At 37.8% G+C, this 12197-nt stretch overlaps 1 protein-coding gene across 2 annotated transcripts in view; it reads left to right on the top strand.

The window, feature by feature from the left end:
* The window catches only part of zgc:171482 (zinc finger protein), a 103163-nt gene that overhangs the window by 17841 nt on the left and 73125 nt on the right, over window positions 1-12197 (top strand). The gene's annotated exons all lie outside the window — the stretch shown is intronic.

The following is a 12197-nucleotide window of genomic DNA, read 5'->3' as shown; positions in this document are numbered from 1 at the left end:
TAATTTCGTTGTTCTGTACTTGTGACAGTGTAATGACAATAAAAGCTGGAAAATCTGGTAATCTTGAGAGGAAATCTGAAAAAAAGGTCATCATCATAAACGCTGGGTTTCCTATAGATTAATGATTTTGCAAAAACAAAAAAAAAAAACAACACCCCTTGTGACCCCACTTGGGCTTAGCGTGACAGGATGGATGGATGGATGGATGGATAAACTGGATTTATTTTATGGTATTTTTATACCTCTCTACTGGGGGTGCCAATAAGAGCGGATGAGTCTGTAAATCTTAGTTAGGATGGTAGACTAAGGGAAGACAGCATTCAAAAGAATTATATTACAAGAGTGAAAAAATGACAATGTAGCATGGAACACCAAAGATACTCAACGCAGGGCCCATTGCTGGAGAATGTTCCATATTATTAACCCCAACTCCTGTTATTTCTGCCTGTGACTAATTAAACAGGTCACTGTCTCACAGGCTGGTGTCAGTGTTTCTTCATCTGAATGCACAGTTTGACCGTCAAACCAGAATAGTTATCTAGTTCAAGTTAAATAGATGGAAGTAATGAAAGTGAAAGAGAAGAAGTCCAAGTCTGGTTTTCAGGAGTCTTGTTTCCTTTCTTATTATGCATAAATTAAACTAAGGCAAGAAGCAATGAGCTCAATAAAATCCTGCTGTGGCAACAAACTAGTGTTCGTTTGTCTTTCTCCTTGATCATTTCTGAATTCATCCTGTAAAAAGTGGGGGAAATTCCAGCCAGTGTTTTCATCAAAACACTGTTTATTCAGTTATACTGTTTAAACACAGGTTATATTCTGTTTAGGAAAAAGTTGTTCTTGTGAATAATAAAAGAAATTATAATGCAATAAAAATAGGGATAGTGTTTCTGAAATATCCAGCTGAGATTACACGTTCCATGGTATGGAAAATGACATTACACAGGCTGTTGAGTTTATTTAACAAGAGAACGCTTAATAGAGTTCAGCATAAATTTAAGTCAACCATTGGGTAAGGAATTTTATTTTCTGTGTAAAGGTGACATCTATGTTGAATACTCTATGGTAACTTCAAAAGCAATCTTTTTCTCATTCTGAGATTTAAGGATCTCCTACGTTTTTTATAGTGAGTAATTTTTGCTAGTTTTAGTGGAGTTATACTATCTTCCATGTATTAGTATTCTCTCTCCTTTTGTGAATACTTTGTGATTATAGTGCTTGCAAATTGTTACAGTTGTTTTACAGAGACCTGTTTTGTTCATCTTATCAGTTTGATGTCCTGCATCCCATCATTAAACCACCAGATGCCAAAGGCTTATTTAGTTACTCTTAGTACACTTGTCACATTCCAACCTATTATCACATTTACAGAGCAAATTATTAGTTTCTTCAAAATGTTTTGTTTTTCCAAAGATCTTCTTGTTATTTTTTTTGTCTTTGTTTTCCTTCTATCCTGAGATGTTTTGTAGGCTGATCAAAAATTACAAAAGTTATCATCAAAGAAATTTCTCAAAAAGTAAAAAAGTACCTCTCCTCGAACCACTACCTTAATATGGTGGAGAAGGTTTAATTGCCTGGATGATACTAAGACAAAGAGGATCTTGGTGACAGGTAGGGCTGAGCTATTTTGCCCAACATCTAATGTTTTATTATTTTTCAACAAATATTGTGATTGAGACAAATGAAAGTATGTAGTACCAGGCCTTCTTTGCCTCCCTGGGAGGGGTGTTGGAGACTACCCCTCCTAGGTATTCAATCACTCTACTGGGGGACCTCATCACCCATGTGGGAAACGATAGTGACTCCTGGAGGGGCATGATCGGAAGGAAAGGACCCCCAGCTCTGAAATTAGGTGTTTTTATTAAAGGACTTCTGTGCAAGTCATTGATTGTCCATATCGAACACCAATGTCAAGCATAAGTATGTCTGTTAGTGCGCCTGACACAAGGACACCATAGTCCGGAGGTAAACGATAGACTTTATAGTCCTATCTTCTAACCTTCGGCCATATGTCTTGGACACTCGGGTGAAGAGAGGGGCAGATTTTTTGCAGATAACGTGGTTTTAATAGCTCCCTACTGACGAGACTTGCAGTATGCACTGGGGCAGTTCGCAGCCGAGTGTGAACAGGGATGAGAATCAGCTCCTCCAAGTTCAAGGCCAATGGTTCTCAACCAGATAAAAGGTGGCCTGTCCCCTTCCTGTTGGAGGAGAGTCTCTGCCTCAAGTGGAGGGGTTTGAATTTAAGTAACTTTGGGTATGGTTCACGAGTAAGGGCAGAATGAAGCTGGAGATCGGTAGACAGATCAGTGCGACTGCTGCTGCAATGCAGAAGCTGCACCAGTCTGTCATGGCAAAGAGAGAGCTGAGCAAAAGGCAAAGCTCCCTATTTACTGGTCTGTCTATGTTCCTACCTCCAACTATGGCTCTAAAATCTGGATCAAGTCCGAAACAACAAGCTCCTGGATAGAAGCAACTGAAATTAGCTTTCTCCACAGGGTGGCAGGACTCCTCTTTAGAGATAGGTTAAGGAACTCGGTCATTCAGGAGGGGCTCATAGTATAGCCGCTTCTCCGCCATATTGAAAGCAGTCAGCTGAGTTCGCTGGCATCTTTTTCCGGTGCCCCCTAGACGTCCCCCTTGGGTTCACTGGGATCTCTTTGCTTCTCCTTTCAGTTCCCACAAAAAATAAGGTGTCAAAATATTTAACATAATTTGTATTTAACAACACTGAAAACTCTCATGTTCTTCCTAAATGTTCTTCAAACTTCTTCCTAAGAGTGCCCTGCAATGGTACTACAGTATGTTTCTTCTCTGTCTAGAGAAGGGGTCTTCAACCTGTGGCTCTGGAGCTGCAGTTGGGCACTGTGGACCTTCCACAGTGGCCTGTAATTACTTAAAAATGTAACCCTAAAACCAGTAAAGAAGCACCTCTTTTTGAAGCGAGTTTACCATATTCAAGCACTATTTCATAGAATATTTGCATTGGATCTCCCCAATAGATTGAACCTTGGGGTACCATTAATATTCATTTCGATCTGTTGTACTTGTAACTAGGTTGGAAACTGTGCTTTTTTTGATAGTTTTCCCTAAATACAAAATTCCTTCAGCTCATTAAAAATGCCAACAAAGTTCCTATTGTAAATAAATAAATTTTAAAAAAATGTATGCATTGTCTTTTTAAAAAAGGTAATCTAATATTTCCAATCTTAAGGCGTTTTATTAATTCGGGCTGTGGATAAAAATACGACCTTTTAAACTTGGTGTAGGGTAACCCTGAATCTTCCTCAGAACTAGATTATCTTTTTGGATTTTATGGGATTAAGAAGATGTGGAGCATGAGGCTGAAATAAAGCCCTGACTCCTGCTTGAGTGCTTCAGTCTTGCCTCTTACTGCATTAGAGTTGAAAGCATGGAGCACAGACATCTTTCAATTTTGTAAATTGCTTCAGAAAAGCAGGGGGAAAGCAACAACCCTCCCCGAAGAGAAAAGCTTCCTCATGTTACTTTAGTTGTCCCACCTTTAGGAGCTGTTGACCTCAGGCAAGCCCTACAGGCTGTCCAAAATGCACTTTCAGAATCAGACACTGTCTCGTCTATGGCTATCTGCACTATAAACAGAAACAAAGATCTTGCTATTCTTAGCAAGACCTGCATGATATATCAAATACCCTGATACCGTGAAACTGTATTTTCATATCAGAATTTCATACTGGCTTATTACTAATCTATTATTACATATGCTTTCATGTATTAAATGTTTAAAGTTTAAAAAATTTATTACAGAATCAGGGTATTATACAGTTATGGGTGTTATAATAACAGCTTTTTTTCAGAAATATCTAGATTAAAAGAAGAAAGTAAGAAGGGCTGATCTTTATAGAAAAAAGCTATAAGATAGAGTTTATAGCATCAGCTCTGAATTGTTTTATCGATTTTCTCCTAGTTCCAGTTGGATGCTTAATATATTTGTAATTTTATTGTATTTTTGGTTACTTACTGTAAAGGACTTTGTGACCCTTTCTTGTCTGTGAAGCATGAAATAAAATAAAAAAAAAAGTTTACTTATTTAGAAGTAGTAAATTTAATTGCAGATACCATAGATCACAGATACCGTTTTTTTTCCTTTTTTAGGCTCTCATTCCCCCTTTCAGTGTGCTTTAGTATTTAGAATTTTTGGCTCTTATAAATTGTATTATGCAAAAAAGAGGCAACATAAATCACGAGGATTAACATTTACAAAAAGTAATTTGCTAGCTATTTCATTTCAAGATGCACTTTCCTTTTAGCAAATAGGGCTTGGTGACACTTTAGCTGTCCTACTATATGAACTGTACTGGCTGCCACAGGTAGGGAAGCCTTCTCCAACCAAGCTGCTGGCTTACGTTGGACACTCCACTTCTGTCTCTGTGTCTGAATCTCCCAAACAATCTTAGCTCTAAAATTCTCCGCTACCTACATTTTTTATTTGGGGCCTCCATTTTTTATTCGGCACTCTGTTATGATGTGTCTATGTATTTCTTTCCTACTGGTATCTTACACCTTGCTGTGAGATGCTGGGTTGTTTCTGGAACCTCTTTACACAGTGTGTACCTAGGATCCTGTCTGGTATGGTAGATCTGGACCTCTATTGGTCAAGGCCTGCTCCTGTGCTATTATGATCAGTGCTTCTCTGTTGTCATTCAGCCCTAGTCATTGGTTTGGATTTGGTCACATAAGGCAGTTCAGTTATCTTACGCCAGTACATCCCATGCAGTGTTTTTTCCTCCCATGATCGTTCCTCTAGTTTCTTCACTTCCACCTTTCCTTGTCTGAGACATTCACTGAATGCTTCATCCCTTGGAGCTTATATTCTTCAAACTTGGATACTGCATCGTCAATGGTGGCTCTGATGCCCCTCTGCCTCTTCCTGTGCACTTGGTGTGTATCCTGTGGATACTAGATTTCGGGTCAAATCTAACATGCACGGCCAATAGCTTTCGTGTTTTAACATCTGGGGCCTGAATTTCCCCCTTTTGCCAACTTATTACCCCAGCAGGGTACAGTATCTGATGATTAGCAATGATAGGTTTTGATTTTTGTTTTGTTTGGACTAACTTATTCCTATTCCATGCTGCATGTTCTTTAGTCACCTCCCAGCCACTATTCAGCACCGTAACTAGCTCCAGCTGCAGGCATGTCTGAACTTCTGTGTTAATTTAAGCCACATCTGATCTTTTGGTGAGCTTCATGCATTGTCTATACCTCTGTTCTTCATTATAGATTTGAGCTGGGGTTTATCCTTTCTGGCAACCTAAAGTCAAGCCTGGCACTGTCTACTATACTGGATGAAGTCTGGTCCCAAATGCTAATCCGGTTCTAGTGTGGCTTTGCATGAACTGTCTGATTCAGTCCCACTCATCGACATTTCAGGCCTCCCTGCCCTCTTTGGACACTTCCTCACCCTTGACAATACAACTTCTAACGCTTAAAACAGCCAATGGATTCCTTTTCATGCCCTCTGCATTTTTTTCAAATGTACCCAACTCTCATAAATGTAACCCTATCTGTGTCAAACTTAATGACTTTTCCTAAAATGACCAAATTTGGCTTCTTAAGAATTTTGGAATGTCTTTATTACAAAATAAAAAGACTGTGATCATTTATAAATAGAACCCCTGCAGTAGTAATTTTTAACCAATTGAAAACTATAGCCGTTTCTCAATTCACAAGAACGAGAATACGGACTTGTATGGAAAGTCTGGACTCAGGAAGAAAGTGAGCATGCAACATAAACATGGGTCAATTGGAACAGAAGTGTAATGATGACATCACCACATTCAAATCTATTCTAGAACTGCATTTCACCTCCTGTCACATTAACGCACAGTCTACTGTTTGTATATAGCTTCTGTGTATATATATATATATATATATATATTATATATATTCTATCTTATTTTGCTATTTTGTTTTGTTTTTTGTCTGCACCAACAACACCAAGTCAAATTCCTTGTAAGTGAAAACCTACTTGGCAATAAACTTGATTCTGATTCTGATTCTGATTCTGATTCTGATTAATAGTCTCTAGATAATAATACATTCTTACTTTTTTTATTTATTGGGGGAATAATAATTAACACAGTCAGATAAACAAAAATAAAATGAACATTTTGCCACGTAAAGCAAAAAACTCGCCATCATAGCCAGTGTACCTTCACACACGGCTATGCCGAGAGAGGGCTGATGCAGACGGGCTAGGATTAGACATGGCTGACGTTACCCTCGGAGCTCTGCTGGTTGCCGCGGTCCTCTCAACTGCCAGAGTTACTAGGTAACAAAGTTCTACCACGAAAAATGACAGTTAGAGCTCAAAGGTCTCTTCTGCATTGATGCCAGGATGACCCGGCATGCATTCACTCTGGAGCTCAAAGCAGCTGCGCAATAAGCGCATCCTAGACCAGTCACTGCCACCATCTGCAGGATCAAACGTAGTTGTGTTACAAATGAAACCGCAAAAGTATGAATTAAATGCCTTTGCACAGTCAGTGTGCAAATAGATTGTACGATGTTTGTGCTAAATGAGAGATTTAGGTCATATGTCCACATACACATTTAAACATTTATTTGAATTCCAAAAAAGTAAAAAAAAAAACAAAAAAAAACACACACAAAAAAACACAGGACTTTGTTTTCCAAGTTTGATGACTTTTCGCTTCCCATCCAAGAAGCTTTTTCAATTCAAAATGTCTGTCAATAAGTGCTTTACAATCCTGTTGTTGGGTGTGTGACAACAGAAACTCTGTGATTCCTGATCAGGTTTGAGATCCAGTGCCTTAGATATATTTCATCAGCCAAGGTTAGATGCTGACAGCAACTGGAGCTTATCATGACAACAAATATTGTCACATGGTAATGTTTTATCATTAAGCACCACAAGACATTGTAAAACCCTTAATGTCAATAAATTCAATCACATTTGGTACTGTTAGACCAAAGTCACATAGGACAATTGTAATAAAGTTTCAATTAAAACCTTTCTTTAAAGGGTATTTAAACCTTTCTTAACATTCACTAAAACAACAAAACAATAAAATGAACAGAACTAAAGTGAGTTCCCATTGCTCATCCAGATTACTTTAATTTTTTCTTATACTAAGATTATTTCTTCCTATAGCCTAAAGAAGGTTAAAATGAATCAATGGATCAAACGTATGTAACGACTTCATTCTCTTCCTTTCCTCTCCATCGTGCTTTTCTTTTTATCTTATTCATTATTTTCCTGTCACCATTTTTTCGCTTCGTTGAGCATACCATTCCATTAATCTCCCCAACAGATTGGCTCTACTAATTAGTCTACATCTCTTATCTTCTGTCTTATAATCAAAGGTAATAGAGATATTAAAAAGATAGAGATATGTCCTACCTCAACCTCATTTTTAATTAGCCCGAGGACTAAAAGCTACAGTTGCTTCCTTCAGGCTGATATCAGCGGGCATTGCAAGGTCTTCTTATCATTTCAACATTTAGGCACACGGGATATTTTGAGGCAAACTTGTATCAGTGTATCATTTCTCAAAATATTTCTCATCTATCATGCCACATAGGGCAAGTTATCATGGAGGTAATAATGTTTCTCAAGACAAAACATGTTTTCAGTTCTTCATCTTTGGCCTTTTAGACATGAAACCAAACCTTTCAAGCATGTTTAATTTCCAAAGCACACCCTAAGGGGATAGTCTCATTCTTTAGATAAAACATGTTTCTTTTTTAATATTCAATTGGATATATTTGGCACTGTTAGGTTCAATCAGATAATGAAGGATGAATTTGTACACCATGTCTTTTGGTGATTGAAAGGTCCAAGGTGGACTAAACAGACAAGATCAGTAGACACGGCTAATTACCAATGCAGTGCAATGCATGTGCTTACAGTAACTGTGCATATAAGAAAGCAAAGCAAAATTATCAGTGCACTGTAATTACATGCCAGACCTGGGATACAGAAAACTAATTCCTGTTAAAACTCTTAGTTTGCCAAACGAATGTGATTCTTCACACCCTCCAATTCCAAAAATCTTTTTTACAAGGTGAAAGCTGACCTCCTCAGGACCTAAGTATTTCAGGCCTTCCTTTGTAAACCCCTCTTTGTTGTGGCTTCTCTGGTGAATGGATCTCATGCTGCCGAACAGTTTATGTTTCAGAATCATTCCCTGAAGACTCATAACTCACCTCAGTCCAGCCAGAGCGGCATCTTAAGGGGACACTTATGAAGAAAATTGAACAAAAGATTCAAGAGTGCGTTATTAATAGGGTATTTTTTTTAAAGCCACGCAAGTTAAAACCAAAAGCGCTGCTGCCTACTTGTTAAGGCTTTGGGCCAATAGCGTGTATTTCAGGTCTTTTTATTGTCTTGATTTTAAAAGTTTTAAGACACTTAAGATACTTTTTTTTCCCCTGGTATATCATTTAAACAATGTTGCTCAAATGATCTATGCTCATATTTAAAGATACAGTGTGTAATAATTACAGTGATTTAAGGACAGAAGTGTATTATATTATACATAATATAATTGTAAAGCAAGAGCAGCATATTTTTCCTCATTAATAGAGGAGAATAAGAATAATCCTAGATATCTTTTTAATACAGTTTCCAAACTCACCCAGAGCCATAGCTTTGTTGAAACGTCCATCCCACCTTCTATTAGCAGTAATAATTTTGTGTGATTCTTTATGAATGAGATTGATCTTATTAAAAATAGGATCATTAGCACTCCTCTAACTATAATTGGTTTATCTCTAGAAGGCGAGGCAGCATCTGAGATAGCCATATAATTCAAACTGGGTTTAGACTGCTTTAATCCAGTTGAACTTTCAGAGTTAGCAAAACTATTGTCTTCATCTAAGCCTTCAACTTGTATGTTAGACCCATTTCCGACTAGGTTATTTAAGGAAGTTTTCTCTTTGATCTTGTCCCTCATTTTAGATGTGATTAATCTAACTCTATTACAGGGATATGTACCGAAGGGTTTTAAGGTTGCTGTAATTAAACCTTTACTTAAGAAACTTTTTCTTGACACCGATGACTTGCTCAATTATAGACCTATATCCAGTCTTCCTTTCTTATCCAAAATTCTTGAGAAGTAGATTACAGACATGTCTTCAAGACATAAAAACCTGGATGACCCTTAACTTTCTGCTCCTGACTGCAGGCAAAGCAGAGGTTATAGGCTTTGGGCCAGAGTCTTTGAAAAAAAAATGTTTAGTCAGTCACTTCATCTGGATGGGATTCAACTGATTTCAGAAAATAAAGTAGAAAATCTTGGTGTTATTTTTGATCAGGACCTGTCATTTAAATCCCATATCAAAGAGGATTGTAGAATTTCTTTCTTTCATCTGTGCAATATTGCAAAATTTTGAAATATCCTGTCCAGGGGTGATGCTGAGAAACTAGTCCATGCATTTGTTACTTCAAGGCTGGACTATTGTAATTCTTTACTATCAGGAGGTCCACAACCTGTATTTAAAAGCCTTCAGCTGATCCAAAATGCTGCAGCCAGAGTTCTGATGAAAATTAATAAGAGATATCATATCTCTCCTATCCTGGCTTATCTTCATTAGCTTCCTGTTAAATCCAGAATAGAATTTAAAATCCCCCTTCTCACATATAAAGCCTTAAATGCCCAAGCTCCATCTTAGATATAATTGTTTCATAAGTTCCTAACAGAGCACTTCGCTCTCAATCTGCAGGTTTACTTGTGGTTCCTAGAATTTCTAAAAGTAGAATAGAAGGCAGATCTTTTAGTTATCCTCTTCTGTGGAACCAACTACCAGTAGTCCCTGAGACATCCTGTCTACTTTTAAGGGTAGGCTTAAAACTTTCCTTTTTGATAAAGCTTACTGTATAGGTAGAGTGGCTCATGTTATCTTGAGCTATAGTTATGCTGCTAAACACTTAGAAATATCAGCTGTGCTGCTGCCATAAACACCTTTGTTTATAGATGTTCCAGATCGGCCTGTTTTTCAGCGTAGTCCTTTTTCTCTGACCATGACTGGTTGGATGTGCTCTCTTCATCCTCTGACATGGGAGCTGGGTTGGAGCTTGTCTGCCTGGCTGTGTGTTTCCTGGACGGAGCCGCGTTTTACAGTTGCCTTTTGTACCTCTGCTTCTGTCTCCCTGAACCCCAGTCGGCCTTGGCAGATGACCGCTCACACTGAGCCTGGTTCTGCTGGAGGTTTTTTTTTTCTGTTAAAAGTGACTTTTTCCTCTCCACTGTTGCTACAAGCATGCTTAGTGTGAGGAATAACCTTCGAGTCAGTGAGTCAATGCAATCAACCTTTTTTTCCTAAGATATAAACTTTGAATCAATTTTACTGGCTGATCCGGTGAACTGTAAAGTGCCTTGAAATGACATGTGTTATGAATTTGTGCTATATAAATAAACTGAATTGAATTGAATCTAAGCTGCATAATTTGTTTTTACCTAAACACTTTTGCACTGTGGAGGTTTAGCTGTTCTGAGTGAAAAGTACAGCATAGTGCACATATATTTATTGATAAACACTGGAATATTTAAATCTAACCAATAAAGACAGAAATTAACCACCTGAATGAATAAAATGAAGTTACTAGTTAATAAAAGCTAAATTCTTAAATGGCCTAAATGTAACTACTGACTGTGAATTACCATGCACAACGAAAATAAACTAACCAAAAAAGGTAATGTGATTACCTGACCTAGGTAAACTGTACTTTATCACTTTTTTAGTGAAGCTAAGATTTCTCCAGAAATGGAACAGTTCTCTTCTCCACCTGCCACCCTCCCCCCCACCTGCATTTGCTTCTCTACCATAACCACCAGAAAACATCTGAGTTCATTTTGCATATTTAGCAGCATCTGCTTGAAGGACTTGTCTCTAATTCATATTTTTTCAGTACCATCTATTTGTGTCTTAGCTCTTTCCAATATTTTCTCCACTCTCTGTCTTCATTGATTGATTGACAGCTGTGGCATGAGAGGGTATTATGTTGGCCTTCGCCTGCCGTGATTGGTGCAGCCCAGCATCAATCATCCCTACCAGGTTTTTGACACAGTGAGCATAGAGAGCGTAATAGAGGAGAGAGAGAAAAAAAAGCCCAATGGCCCCAAATCACTATCAGCCAACCGGGCAATTGCCTGCTATCCCTGATTGCCAGTCCAGCACTGGTTCCAGGTTCCTGCCTCAAATCTTTTACTGAGAGAACCTTCTTATTGCACAAAAAAACAAAACCAGGTATTATTGATATATTAATATACTATACTGCCAAAAGTATTATGTCACATTTTCATTTTCGCATCTGAACTTGAGTTACATACCAGTCTTATAATTAGGTTTTTAGTATGACATTGGCCCAACCTGCTGTCTATAACAGCTTCAACTCTTCTGGAATGGCTGTCTGCAAAGTGTATAAGGGTATAACCAATAGTTCCTCCAAAAGTGCATTTTTAAGTCAAATACTGATTTTTAACAATTTTTTTTCTATTAAGAGCTCAGGGCCCTTTGCATGTTATTCAATTTCTTCCACTCCATGTTTGCTCATTCATGTATTTATCAACATTTGTGCACTGTAATATGGTTATGTTATGTTACAAGGGAAAGGAACCATCCCGAAACTGTTCCTTCAAACTCGGGTCCAAAGATAGTATATTTACATTTTTTAAAATAGTGTACATTTTAGAATTGCACATTCATTGGACTCCCAGACAGGGGAGTACACCCAGACGGCATTATACCAAAATACAACATTAAATTTCAATGACCTACTAAAGGTGACTCAGTCTTTCACGAAAGCTTGAAGAAGTAGTCTGGTGCCGAATTTTCTACTCTAATCTTAATGGAAGATTTTTGAACACCTTCATTTAAGGAATTTTATTTGGAACCCAAAACTGCTGGCAATATCATGTATATTCGTATCCCTACTTTTCAACTTGCAGAATCTAGCATACACCTCCAGTTGTTGCTTTAGGCAGCGGCTGGAGGCATCTGGAGTAAAACACAGCCGATTTCTGTGTGGTAATGTGGAAATAGAATAACAACACAGTGCATCTGTCCCATGGCAACACATTTCAAACTGATTACTAATATTTGATGTTTTTACAGAGCAAAAAAAGCGTTCTGAGTTTATACTACAGAAACAGTAAAGAGCTCTGCTTCAAACAAAACACATATTTGTTCTACAT

The sequence above is a fragment of the Cyprinodon tularosa genome, unplaced genomic scaffold (genome assembly GCF_016077235.1).
Source record: "Cyprinodon tularosa strain WSP-4 unplaced genomic scaffold, ASM1607723v1 ctg37, whole genome shotgun sequence".
NCBI lineage: Eukaryota > Metazoa > Chordata > Actinopteri > Cyprinodontiformes > Cyprinodontidae > Cyprinodon > Cyprinodon tularosa.
Note: the sequence above shows the minus strand (reverse complement) of the source record. Positions and strands in the feature narration are given on the sequence as shown.